Source organism: Vipera ursinii, assembly GCF_947247035.1.
Source record: "Vipera ursinii genome assembly, chromosome: 2".
Taxonomy (NCBI): domain Eukaryota; kingdom Metazoa; phylum Chordata; class Lepidosauria; order Squamata; family Viperidae; genus Vipera; species Vipera ursinii.
Genome location: NC_139513.1, coordinates 232296030 through 232310566, shown reverse-complemented (window position 1 = coordinate 232310566; position 14537 = coordinate 232296030). Strand labels below are relative to the sequence as shown.

Here is a 14537-nt window from a genome sequence, read left to right as displayed (position 1 = left end):
ATGGCAACAATATCAGGATGAGGGCATAGGGGAACTCATTAATTTTTTTTATTGAAAAGTTTTACAATACATTTTTGAATACAACCCCCCCTCTCCCCAACCCCCCCCCAACCCTACCCTCCCCCCTCCCCGACTTCCCAGAGCAAAATACAGGGTATAAAAATACAAACAAACATAATCTAAAATATGCAAACAATAAAATATTAAATTCTATCGCACTTTAACTCTTAGTAAAATAACTACAAGCTAGTTATACATCATATATATCCGCTACTTATTCAAATGCTAAGTGAAACTTTTTAGTCCCGTATTTATTCTGGATGTAATCAATCCATCTTCTCCACTCCACAATGTATCTCTGTTGCGATTGGTCTTTCAAATACGCTGAGATCTTTGCCATTTCTGCCAAGTTAGAAACTTTTAAAGTCCATTCTTCTATAGTCCGCAGTGGAACTCATTAAATTTGCTGACGATACCAAACTGGCAGGAATAGCCAACACTACAGATAGGCTGAAGATACAGAAGGATCTTGATAGACTTGAACACTGGGCGCTATCTAACAAAATGAAATTCAATGGTGAAAAAAGTAAGGTTCTACATTTGGGCAAGATAAACCAAATGCACAGGTATAGTATAGGTCATACCTTGATCAATAGTAGTAACTGTGAGAAGGATCTTGGAGTCCTAAAGTACAATCACTTAAATATGAGCCAGTAGTGTGCTGCAACTGCCAAAAAAGAGCCTTGGTGGAGCAGTGGGCTAATGCCTCCTTAAGTAACACCAGCTGCCTGCAATTAGTGCAGGTTCGCATCCCACCAGGCTCAAGGTTGACTCAGCCTTCCATCCTTCCGAGGTAGGTAAAATGAGGACCCAGATTGTTGGGGGCAATTAAGCTGACTTTGTAATAATGCCACTGGGGGGGGGCTGAAAGCCCTAATAAGCAGGCATATACATAGAATGAAGGCTATTGCTAAGCACATTGATTGTGCTTAGATTGTAAGCCGCCCTGAGTCTTCGGAGAAGGGCGAGATATAAATGGGATTAATTTTTTTTAAAAAAATCCAATACAGTTCTAGGCTGCATTAACAGAGAGATAGAATCAAGATCATGTGAAGTGTTAATACCACTTTATAATGCCTTGGTAAGGCCACACTTTTGGTCACCACAATGTAAAAAGATGTTGAAACTCTAGAAAAAGTGCAGAGAAGAGCAACAAAGATGATTAGCGGACTGGAGGCTGAAACATATAAAGAACAGTTGCTGGAATTGGGTATGAAAAGAAGGACTAGCAGTGACATTTTCCAATATCTCAGGGGTTGCCACAAAGAAGAGGGAGTCAAGCTATTCTTCAAAGCACCTGAAGGGATGACAAGTAGCAAAGGATGGAAACTAGTCAAGGAGAGAAGCAACTGTAATGTATTGGGCTTTGTCTTACCAAAGAGTATCACCTGGGGTTAATTGCTGGAAGGTTGCTTAAGCAGGGAAGCTGGCTAACGACTCCCAGCTCCTCAGACAACCATTATCCAGCACTGCCATTGGCTGCTTCTAGGGCAGCAATAGGTTGCTTTGGCCCACCTAGGGGCCAGGGTATAAATAGCTGCATTTGCAGCCCTGTTTCTCAGTTCAGTTCCTGTAAGGAACTAAAGAGTGATTTTTGCTGAACTCACTTGCCTGGTCTCTTCAAGCAAGCACAGAACCCAGTATATAACAGCAGCCTAGAACTAGTAAGAAATTTCCTGACAATTAGAGCAATTAACGAGTGGAAAAACCTGCCTCCAGAAGTTATGAATGCTCCAACGTTGGAAGGTTTTTAGAAGAGATTTCACAACCATTTGTCTGAAATGGTATAGGGTTTCCTGCCTGAGTAGAGGGTTGGACTAGAAGACCCCCAAGGTCCCTTTCAACTGCTCTGTTCCTATTCTTTCCTTACATATCACTGATGTGCAATCTTCCCTCCCTCTGCACCCAAATGACTCCTGGGAGTTGCTTTCAAAGAATGCAAATGACCAGCTGTCTGCAAGGAATATAAATCCTTCCATTCCCCACCATCCAGTCAAGAGTTGAAGAAGCCTCTTGGATGAGGAGCGAAACGTCTTCAAAGAAAAACAAGACAGTCCAGGTTGCCTCGTCAAAAAGCACCTTTGGGGACGACTACGGCCTGAATGACCTGGGACGCGGTGGCTCAGTGGGTTAGGACACTGAGCTTGTCGATCAGAAGGTCGACAGTTTGGCGGGTCGAATCCTGAAGAAGGTCGGCAGTTTGGCGGGTTGAATCCCGAGTGCCGCATAGCAGAGTGAGCGCCTGTGTCCCAGCTTCTGCCCACCTAGCAGTTCGAAAGCACGTCAAAAGGCAAGTAGAAAAATAGGGACCACTACGGCGGGAAGGTAACAGCGTTCCGTGCGCCTTTGGCGTCTAGTCATGCCGGCCACATGACCACGGAGACGTCCTCGGACAAGCGCTGGCTCTTCGGCTTTGAAACGGAGATGAGCACCGACCCCTAGTCGGAAACGACTAGCACGCGTGTGCGGGGGGAACCTTTACCTTTACCTTTACAGCCTGAATGACTTGAGAATCTCCATAGACATCTGCTTTCAAAGCCAGGCGAAGAGGGTGAAGACTCCATGAGGGGGGGCAGTTCGTTCACTGAGCAGGCGGCCGGGGGAGCCCTCCTCGTTCAGGGGGATTTGCTCCCACCTCAAGCTCCAGTCTCGAGGTTTGCGGTTGGATGGAGCTCCTTTTTTTTTCCCGAGCACCGCGGAGCGAGCCTCCCCTTCGGACCGGCGTCGCCCGGCTGCTCGCTAAGATTTCATAGAGGGGGAGGGGGGAAATCGGGCTAAACCCGGGCCGGCAAGCCCAGCCACTCCGTTACCCCAAACTCCTTAACCTTGCTCTCTTAGCACAGAAGGAGGCCGCGGTAGAAATTGTGAGACGATAATGAGGCCTCCTTTTGCAACCACTGATTGGTTCAGCGGGCGGGATGGGATAGATCAGGGGTAGGCAACCTCGGCTCTTTTATGACTCGTGGACTTCAACTCCCAGAATTCCTGAGTCAGCTACGCTGACTCAGGAATTCTGGGAGTTGAAGTCCACGAGTCATAAAAGAGCCGAGGTTGCCTACCCCTGGGATAGATAGACCCAGCTTCCCCAAACCCGGCGAGGGGAGGCGCGGCGCATGCGTGATCGGTCGCCGCCGGTAAGTTTGGCTCTCTGAAATTGGGTAAAGGCGACCGTTCGCCCTTCTGATATTTGGGGCCGCTCTCGTTAAGTGGCTTTCCGACGGTGGGAATGTTGGGAACCCCGAGCGATTAAAAAAAAATAAAAATAAAAAAAATCCTCTGGCCCCGAAAGGGACGCTCGCTTTTCTTTCCCTATCGACGCCCCCCCCCACCACCCGAGGGAGGTTTCCCCCCCCCCCGCAAAGTTTGGCTTCTTTGTTGCCATCTGGTACGTCGTCGGGTCCATTTCTCTTTTCCCCTTCCATGCAGAAAAGCGGAAAGTTTTATAAACTTCGAAAAAAAAAGCTTAATGGACGTTTCTTAGGCTTGGGGTAAGCTTCAAAGCGCTGGGATAAAATGCGGCTGATCCGTGTCTACTTCTGCGTGACGCGCGGTGGTGCTTAACCGAGTTTTAAGTTTCACTTGCTCGTGGTGTTACGCTTGTGCTCAGGAGAAGATTTTGGTAATTAATTACTTGCATCCCACTGAAGCAAACAAAAAGTTAAAGCAGGGGTCTTCAAACTTGGCCCTTTTATGACTTGTGGACTTCAACTCCCAGAATTCCTCAGCCAGCATACGCTGGCTGAGGAATTCTGGGAGTTGAAGTCCACAAGTCATAAAAGGGCCAAGTTTGAAGACCCCTGAGTTAAAGGTATAAAGTTAAGTATTAAGGGAGGGGGGAAACCCTTCAATATTATTTCTGTCCTGCTCTAATTTTTGGAAGCAGGAAGAGGCCTCTCGGACGTTTGTAATCCCAGTTCAAAGCATATACAGACAACCTTCAATGTCAGCCGGTTTGGTCTGGTAGTTAAAGGAGCAGGCTAGGAGACTGAGAGTTTTTATCTCACCTTAGACATGAAAGCTAGTTGGATGACTTTGGGACAATTGTTCTCTCCCTCAATCTAACTGCCTCACAGGGTTGTTGTGGGGAAAATAGGAAGAGGGAGGAGTATTGGGTAAGTCCACCCCTTGACTTATTTATAGCAATAATAAGGGTGGGACATAAATAAATAAAAATACCTAAAATCCCCAAATCCTTTTATAGTTTTCCCTGGAACCTTCTTTTTTTGACTTTTTTTGTCTACATTTTGAAACCAGAAAAACCTAATTATGCTTAACACATTTAATAATAGAAGGAAAAAAACAAAAGAGCAAACTGAAAAATATTTTGCATTATTATATTTATTTATTTATTTATTTTTTATTTTAATTCCATTTATATCCCGCCCTTCTCCGAAGACTCAGGGCGGCTTACAAGCTTAGCAGTAGCCTTCATTCTATGTGTATGCCTGCTTATTATATATTTATTATATTATACTTCTATATTGTATAGAAAAGACTGGACTGCCACCTGTCTCCTGCTTGAGCGAGGGGTTGGACTAGAAGACCTCCAAGGTCCCTTCCAGCTCTATTCTGATTGAGTTTGTTATATGATCCTGATTATATGCCATGAAGTTGGTATTGAACTCTTTGCGACTACATAGATATATTTTCTCCAGGGTGATCAGTCGCTAAGCTGGTCTTTCAGTCTTCCAATGCTGCACCCATCACTACTAACTTGATTTCATCCAGTTTTCTGCTAGTTGTCCTCTTGTCTTTCCTTTCCAGCCTCAAAGCTTTCTCTAGAAAGCTAGATCTTCAAATAATATGTCTAAAACAGGATAATATATATTCCTTGAATGAGAACTCTGGATGAATTTGTTTGATAATCCCATTTATTTGGATCATTGAACCAGGCAACCCTAGAGCTCAAAAAAGGGAAGTCCATGTATGAAGAACTATACAGGTAGTCCTCAACTTACAACAGTCCATTTAGTGACCGTTCAAAGTTACAACGGCATTGAAAAGAGTGATTTATGACCATTTTTCACAACGACCGTTACAGCATCCTCATGGTCATGTGATCAGAATTCAAAAGCTTGGCAACTGACTCATATTTATGACGGTCACAGTGTCCCGGGGGCATGTGATCACCTTTCTGACAAGCAAAGACAATGGAGAAGCCAAGCTCACTTAACAACTATGTTACTAGCTTAACAACTACAGTGATTCACTTAACAACGGTGGCAAGAAAGGACTTAAAATGGGTGCAAAACTCACTTAACAACCGTCTAACTTGGGAACAGAAATTTTAGGCTTCATTGCGGTCCTAAGTCGAAGTCTGCATTAATTCGGAGTGCTTCAAAAGAGCTAGGTGGGTTGTCAAAATCAGGACTACCAATACGGAGCAGCTAAGAGATACCAAATATTCTAATTTGTTGCTGTTAATAGTCATCTGCATTTTTAAGCTCCAGATGATTTGGACCAACCAGATGCAGCTGTGGTATACTGATCAAACACTTAATTATTTGTAATGGTTGGCATCTTTATTAAAATTATACGCCGAATGCAAACTAGTCAGCATCAGTGGCAAGCAAGCCTAAGTTAAACTGAGTCAGCTGAAGTATCCTGAATATGGTCATTGTTATATAATATAAATATTTATATTTATATAAATATGTTATGTTTATATAATGAAGTATATATTATATATAATTATATATTTTATTTGAACAAGCCGGCTTGGCCTGATGGGTGGGTTGGGTTTTTTATTGCTCTTAATATTTGTATTTATTGTTTTTTACCTTGGCCATTATGTTTAATTCCTTTTTAACTTTTGTATTTTTTGTATTTTATGCATTTGCCCTGTTCACCGCCCTGAGTCCTTCGGGAGAAGGGCGGTATATAAATAAAATTATTATTATTATTATTATATTATAATTGGTTCAAGTGGTAGATACCATAATGATGCTGAATTCAGTTCATTGAAAAAAGCATTGAAAGGAATGTGATTTTTTTTTCTTACTAGATAATTGACTGGAATATATTGCCTTCTCTACAGTAGGCTTGTATACTATGCTAAATAAAATAAAAAAAATACCCACACTGTGCTTTTCTCTTAAATAGTTTGCTGAGTTGTGGTTTAAATCAGTTACAATTAGGTAGGCTCATAAATCATGCTAAATCAAAGCTAAAGATGTTTTTATTTTTTATATATTTATAATATTTATAAAATTTATAGGTTGCCCATCTTACCTCATGTTAATTACTTATCATACTTGCAATTATACTTAATATATGTGAACAGGGATACTACATATGTCATCTTTGATCATTATAGATCAAATTACAAATGTGCAATTTAATTTTTAATCCGTTGCAAATCACTTTCTAGATAAAAAGGAATATTATAAGCTTATAGTTGTGCATGTGTATTGTTAAAACAGAACTACTACTAACCCTTGTATTTAAATGTACGTGAAGCAACTATGTAGAATGCCTTCTAAAGAAGCTTACTCAACTCTTTTTTCATGCCACTCAGCCAGCAGTTCTTGAAGCACAGCTGCAAAAATGGATAAAGACCAACTCCATGAACCCAACTCCATCTGCTCTAGTGTGCTTCATGAAGATGCAATTGTTATAAATGATTCAGATAAAGATGCTACCAAAGACAGAGATACTTCCACATCCGTACTTTCCAAAGATTCCTGTTTATCTGTGGCTTCAAAACAACTGGTTGAATCAAAAAGCAAACAGAAAACTTATCCTGAACTGCCACCAGCATACGTGCTTCCTTACGTGGTTTTAATCGAGAATTGTCTTCATTTGCCATTTCCCACCATCAGGAAACAATGTCTCACAGGGGAGATACTGTGCAGGATAGACTCTTTATTGCTGAGGCGCAAAAAGAAGAAACCACCTACTTCACTTGAACCAGCAAAAGTACCGACATTTCAAGGTTGACTAGGTTCTCACTTGTAATTGGGGATGAGTAAAGCATTCAGATAAAATGAAAATATGGGTTAATGATTTTCAGAACTTAAGAATGAAAGCCAGTCTTTGAGCCCAAACAGTTAAGTAGTGGATCCTTTTGAAGTCAGGGAGAAGTCCTGAATATTGTGTTCAGAAAGTGAATTATAAGAGAAGCAAAAGATTAAATAAAAGAATCAGCTGCTGATTGGGAGAGTAGCTATTTTGTAATATGAGGAAAACTGGAGATAAATATTAAAGTCAGAAGGATCTAGGTCTGCCACAAATAAGATTTCTGCTTAGAAATTAGTAGTAAAATTCATAAAGTCTGTAGTTTGCAAATCTGATAACCATAGATATTGTGGCTAAGAATCTTGGGAGTAGCTGTCCCAACTTATGTGGAGGATGCCCTGCTTCAGAGCATTTACATAACCCATAGTTTCCAACCTGATTGTCTTCCAAATGTGCAGACTTTAGCTTCTGGAATTCTCAAATTGTCACACTCACTGGGAAATACCTGGAAGGGGCCCAGATTGAGTAGGCCTGAGTTATACTATCAGTTTCACATCAAGCTTTGTCTAAAACTTGGTGGCTGAAATAGAAGTGGCATTTCATTGGAGGACAGGACTAAATGTGGTCACTTAAGCTTGATCTTGACCTTCTACCACCTTTAGTTCAAGTTACAAGCAGGGAAAGTAGCCTCTACTATCTGGAAATGCACATAACCCATGTTTTCCTGAAAATAAGGGCCGCCCCTTTTTTTGCTTCCAAAAGAGGCATTAGGTCTTATTTTCAGCGGATGTCTTCCACTGTCTTGCCTCGCAGCAGTGGCACTGACAGCCCTGTCCAGAAGGGGTCTGTGTGGCCATTGGCCCACTTCTGTGACCACTCGCCACTGCTTGCGTGTGTCATCCCCAGCCTCCATTTTGTCGGCAGAAGTTTTCAGGAAAGGCCTCTGCAGCCCAGAATGGAGCTCTGGGATGATGCATGCATCACGCACACACGCACACACACACACACCAGCCTCTGTTTCACCGGCAGAGCCCTTTCAGGAAGAGGCCAGGGGAAACCTGAAGGCCTTTGCTGGCGAAATGGAGGCCAGAGACATGTGCGAGTGGTGGCCAGCGGCTGCAGAAGAAGTGGGCCAGCAGCGGCCACGCAGCCACCTTCTGGTCAGGGCTGCACGCTGCTGCAAGATGAGGCAGTTGTCGTGGCTTGGAAGGTCTGGCTGTGGGGGCCCTAAGGTAAGCGCGTGCGGGGCACGTGGGGCCACTCCACCCCCCCAGCTTTATCCATGCGTCTCGTCCCACCTCGTGCAACCAGTGGGACAGAGTGGGCGGGGTCTTAACTAGGGCTTATTTTGGGGGCAGGGCTTAGATGCATGCATAAAAATCAAGCTAGGTCTTATTTTCAGGATAGGTCTTCTTTTCGGAGAAACATGGTATGAGCAGAAGCTTCATGCAGGTCCTAGCCAGCTTGGCTGATGATGCCAGGTATTATGGTAGGATTTGTAATTCTCCAATATCTGGAAATCTGGTTTACAACCCCAGCTTTACAAGAACAGAATTGTATTACCAAGCTGGTTCCTTCTTTGAATTCTCAAAAAAGAATTCAATAGGCTATCTAGCAGCAATAGGCATCTGCAGTTCCCAGTCCCATAATAATGTTTTGGCATAATATATTGAGTACTATTCCTTTTTTAATTTTTCTCAGCCAAGGGGGAAAAAACATATCCACTAATGTCTGATATGATCTGATATTCTGTACTTTCTCTCTTTCTTTAAAGAAAGAAAATATGTAACTTTTGAAGGCCTGGAGGATCTACAGTGGAAATTATTCAAAGGTCTGCTAACACGAAAGCCAAAAACAATAGGAATTTGGAAGGAGGCAAATTACAGAAAGAAATCTGTTACAAGTGTTATCCGTGAAGGAAAGGAATACATCCTTCCCCTGCTACCTAAAGACTGGATAATTGATGACTCCCTCAAGTTTTCCAAGGAAAAGGTTTTTTGTGCTTTTTAGAAACTTAGTCACACCTGTGAATATGTAGCAGTCCCTGGAGTTTAGGAAGAATGTATGTAAACAAGCAGTAAACAACACTTTGTGCTGGACATATAGTGTGATGCCATTAAGTAATTTGCTTATTGTAACATAAAATAGGGTTATTTTGGTATCTAGCAAGCCAATTCTTCTTTCTTTTTGTGTGTGGCTACAATAACCTTTTTTGTTATTCCATGTCAATTTATAAACTCATGATCTGGTGTTCTCCAGATGGACCTCATGAGAAAATCTGAAGTTGCAGCCCCACCTCTCACCCCACTAGGTAGACTAGATCAGGAAATCGATTTCACAGGAAAACTACAACTATTTTTTTATTGAAATTGGTTATAAAAAACAGAACTTTGTATGATTGTGCTGTTCCTCCCCTCTTATAGTTCAGTGAATTAGAGAGGTATCTCAGCTGTTTCCAAACATAATCTGAATGTTCTGGACTTAAATAATACTTCAGCTTCATTTACCTAGGCCACAGCACATATATTTCCATCAAGGTCATCTTTACTCTATGCCACCAGAGCTAAAAACAAAAGGGCGGTACTCTATTGGAGAATATGATCTTGCTGCTTGATTGCCACTTGTTGGTCTCATTTTACTGATATTGATAGACAACAAGACTATTCTGCTGAATGCTCTACAAACACCTTTACAGCCCTTTGCTTGGGAGATCTAAAGAGACTTGATGGAAGAGCTAGAGTAGGGCTTTTCAACCCGTGGTACGTATACCACTGGTGGTACTTTGGCACTTGGCGGGTGGTACACAATCTAGACAATTGTAGCTAGGGGGAATGAAATGAAGCAGTGGCAGTGCTGATGAGTTGAAGTGGCGGTAGCACCGCACAGGCCTGGGGGAGAGTCAGCTGGAGCTGCGGAGCTCTACTGAGAGCCCAGGATCGGTGCGTGCAGCTCCAGGTGATTGGCGCTTCTGGCAGCCTTGGGGAGGTGGCCGGCAGCCACATGCAGTCTTTGGGTGGAGATTCGGATGTAGCTATGGTGTTGCTGGGGCTCTGCTGATAGCCCAGGATCGGTGTGTGCCGCTCCAGCTGATCAGCCCTTTAAGCATACCCGGAAGAGAAGGAGGAGAGGATATAAAAGGAGGAGGTTTTGGCGGTAGAGGGAGAGGGGAAAAAGATGACAGGGAAAGATAAAGGAATGGAAAAAGAGAGGGAGAAGAGAAGAGGAGAAACTTCTGTGAGACAAGCAGTGAGGAGAAATATTCAAAATATTAGATCAGATTAGCAACAATCCTTATATATATTGATAAATAGTTATTATAGTCCTGTAAGTATGTACACAATATCACCAATAAATGCAAGTGCTTAACTATGGCATGCTGACGCTATTATGAATTACTAGTGGGCATAAAATTGGAGGTTGAACCATGGATATGTCTTAAGGAGCTTACAGATGAATGTCCTGTGATCTGAGAATAATATCCAATGGAGTGTATTTAGGGATGGGAGAGATGGCTATCTATTTCTATCTAAGTAGCTGCTGTTAGTTACCCTATGTTGGCTATTCAAACTGATCAAGGTTTTTAGATACTAGTTGTCCCCATCTGAAGCACACTGGAGATAGAAAGGAAGGCCAAGAGTAAGCCCACATTAACCACAGCTGGACAGTAGGTGTTTGGTCTGATACCCTTTCTTTGAATCATCTAACTCGGATCCCGAATGCCCAGGCCACAGCCCACTACTGGGCCTTCAGCTATTCAGAATTGGGCCACAGAAGTGGGGCGAGCGTATGCGCACACTTCCATGAGCAGCAGTGGGTGAATGTGCTTGCGCAAATGGAGCTGTGAGTGTGTGCTTGCCTGCCGCTCAAGCGGAAACAAATTGGGGAACTCTGATCTCATTTCATCAATTATTTACAAAAATGTCACAGCTACTTGACAATACCAGGTAATCCTCACTTAATGAGGACAATCGGGACCTGTAACATGGTTGCTCAGTGATGCCAACATTAAGCAAAGTATCATAGGACCTTGCCAGAATTGCAATGTAACTTCCACTGCAGTTGTAAAGCACAACATTTACTGTTTGTTTGTGTATGTATATATGTGTGTGTGTGTGTGTATGTAACCAGTTTTTTTAATGGCAGTAAACTATAATATTGAAATCCCACAACATCTTAAGTAAATCACTTTAAAGCATCATATAAACCTAAACTTAAAATTATCATAGACTTTTATGTCAAAAATACTTAAGTCAAAGCTACCTGCTTAACTAACTTATGGTGTATACTATATTATTTTACAGGTAGCTTTATTTAATATGTTATGAGCCTTGGTGGAGCAGTGGGCTAATGCCTCCTTAAGTAACACCAGCTGCCTGCAATTAGTGCAGGTTCGCATCCCACCAGGCTCAAGGTTGACTCAGCCTTCCATCCTTCCGAGGTAGGTAAAATGAGGACCCAGATTGTTGGGGGCAATAAGCTGACTTTGTAATAATGCCGCTTGGGGGGGCCCAAAAGCCCTAATAAGCAGGCATATACATAGAATGAAGGCTATTGCTAAGCACATTGGTTTGGCCTTAAATTGTAAGCCGCCCTGAGTCTTCGGAGAAGGGCAGGATATAAATGGGATTAAAATAAAAAAAAAATGTGACCCCAGTGAATTTAGTTTATCCAATAAACCTAGTTACATCATATTTTATCATAATATTTAAAACCCTGTGTGAGCATTGTATGTGTCCTTAAAAGAAAGTGAAATTCTACATATGAATAAAGGCATGTGACTGTATATTATGCACAAATATAGAATCACTGCTAATAATTGTACTGCTAGCTTACTGATGAATATATAATTGCTGCAAAACACTCTTATGCAAGATTTTTAAGCATATGTTTGATTGAAATATACAACTTAGAAGAAGCTATTACATATCATATTTGTGACAGCACATGTAAATCAGCTTAATATAGTATTAAGTGTGAAGTTTCAACAATTATTTTCATGATCAAATATGCTTTAATGAGCATTTTTAGTTTGTATAGGTATGTATTTTGGTTAGGAGAATTTATCTTTTGAACTGTATTGTTGCCTGGCTTTATTATTGAACTTGCAAGCAAAAAATGTGAAGCTACAAATGTTAAGCATCTTGAGTAAAATGGTAGAAGAAACACTATTTGGTAGTGTTTCTATTTTAAAAAAAACCAACACACCGATCTATTATGCTAGGATATATAACCAAGTAAAACATATGTTTTCAATGTTAGGCTGGCCAGCAGATGGCAGCAGACATATAATTTTGCCCAAAAATCATTTGCTGGCCCACAGGGGAAAAAAAACCCTATAAAATCCAAAGTTGAGTGATAGCTTTATTGAGATAAAAATGATGCATAGGGGTGTGACTCTTTACTTAAAGCAAACACTGTCAATCACAAAAGGTCTTTAGCAGTAAAGTAAATAAAATGAAAAAATTCTTTTCACAGTTCTCGTATTGCAAACCCGTATTTGCTTACAGACAGCCATTCAGTTAAAGCAGTTCCTATCTAGCAACAATTTCTATGCAATTAAGTGTGAACCGTATTTAAATCATTGCTTTGCAGAAATTACAATATTGGGGAAAAAAGCATTACAGGTTCTTTGGATGCTGTGACTATGCTAGAGAAAAAGTATTGCAAGCAGTAATATATATGCCAAATGTATCTGTTTGGAATTGCCATTCTCAGAATTTCTAGCCAGTACATTGCAGCACTACCATCCCACTATATGTGGGGAAAACAGCATTAGCAGTAGCGCTTACATATTGCCCCATAGTGTTTTACAGCACTCTCTGGACACTTTACAAATGTCAGCATATTGCCCCCAACAATCTGGCTCTTCATTTTATCGACTGGATAGAAAACTGAGTTAACCTTCAGCCTGGTCAGGATTGAACTCCAGGCTGTGGGCAGAGTTTGTTTGCAATTGTGTATTCAAAGCACTGTGCCACCAGGGCTCCTTAAGCTGCAAATAATACTAAACCCATTCCTTAATAGACATAATGGCACTATCTATGTACATTATTAGACCTAGTTTGGTGTAGTGGTTAAGGCACTGGGCTAGAAAATCTGGGAGTTCTAATAAATAAATAAATAAATAAATAAACCTTTTATTGTCAAAGTACAACATGTGTACATTGAGATTAGCTGAGCCTCCCCCCCCCCCGTGCTCTCTCCCCTCAACACACAGTGACAACAAACCCTCCATCCCACTGTAGGCACAAAGCCAGTTGTGTGAGCTCGGGCCTGTCACTCTCTCAGCCCTTAGAAAGAAGCAATGGCAAACTACTTCTGAAAAACCTTGCCAAGAAAACTACGGGGACTTGTCCATTCAGTATCTGGGAACTGCCACCATTGAACAAAAGAAAAAAAATCCTAAAAGAGATAGTAGGAGTTTGATTGGACACATAAGCAAAATTTTATGAGGTAGAAAATCAGGGAAAGCCTAACATGCAATCACCATGAATATGCCCAGAATGCACATAGAAAGGGCTGGAATATCATGGTAGATATGATGGCATGCATTGTTCCTGAAAAGAGCAAAGTTGCCTTTGCTGGGCCTGGTGTTTAGGCATTTCAGATAATGTGCAGATCTCAGTTTACTTTAAAACGTATATACCAAATTATGTAATTTGATGAGTAGTGATGAGGTCCTCATTGCTACGCTTCAAATTTCATAACGGAGCCAGAAGCTTCCTTCTAGGGAAGTATCAGCCTTGTCAGGTAGGCCAGACAAGTATACCTGGAAGTATTAGCTTACTCTTTTAGTGTAGTGTTATGTTAGATTGGCAAAATATTGCAAACCTGAAAACACATATCTCCCCCCACCTCACCCTTATAATCTAAGACAGTGGCCCCCAACCTTTTGGGCACACAAGTTCCTTGGAGAGAGGTTTTTCCACGGACCAGAGGGGGCGTGGTTTCACATGCTGCCTGCATCCTGAGGATGGGGCTTCGCTTGTTTGTGTGGCCGTTTGTGGCATGCCACAGACTGGTGCTGGTCCACGGAATGGGGGTTGGAGTCCCCTGGTCTCAGAAACTAGGGAGGCGCCTTCATTCCTACATTCCTTCTGTGAACTCGGCTGCCATTTGCCTGACCATTGTCTGCTCTATGGCTTTTCTCTGTGTCTCCCACGGTCATTCCCACATACTATTGCAGAAAACCACAAAAGCAAATTGTTGAGGTGTGAATGATGATAAGTTAGGTACCCAAAGTAGATTCCATGGTGTTGTTTGTGCTATGAGGTCATGGCATATGTTTTGACATAAATATGGTTTGTTACTTATGCCGCTAGCAAATCAGAATCAGGAGCACATGTGCTACAGCTAATCCACTATTGTAATCATTCACTGCCTTACAATCTCCTGCATTTTGATGCATTAGGATGACATCATAATGGCCAAGAAAGGACATTTGGGACTGTTGTAGTCCCAGAACAATATAAATGCATGTAAAAGGCACTAAGCTTGCATACACACTATGCTGTATTTTA

At 41.8% G+C, this 14537-nt stretch overlaps 2 long non-coding RNA genes across 7 annotated transcripts; one reads left to right on the top strand and one right to left on the bottom strand.

The window, feature by feature from the left end:
* Window positions 1-1984: 1984 nt before the first annotated feature.
* Window positions 1985-12185, top strand: LOC310636241. 6 transcript variants are annotated; one of them, XR_014491657.1, is made up of 3 exons: window positions 1985-2218; window positions 6578-6994; window positions 8792-12185. It is a non-coding gene; the product is annotated as an uncharacterized lncRNA (long non-coding RNA). The 6 variants fall into 6 exon arrangements; XR_014491658.1 differs by having other exon boundaries at window positions 2199-2294; XR_014491659.1 differs by lacking the exon at window positions 1985-2218 and adding an exon at window positions 3153-3194.
* LOC310636244 lies at window positions 3412-6782 on the bottom strand. Its single transcript, XR_014491665.1, has 2 exons — window positions 6574-6782; window positions 3412-3542 (listed from the first exon to the last, which is right to left on the bottom strand). It is a non-coding gene; the product is annotated as an uncharacterized lncRNA (long non-coding RNA).
* Window positions 12186-14537: the final 2352 nt, after the last annotated feature.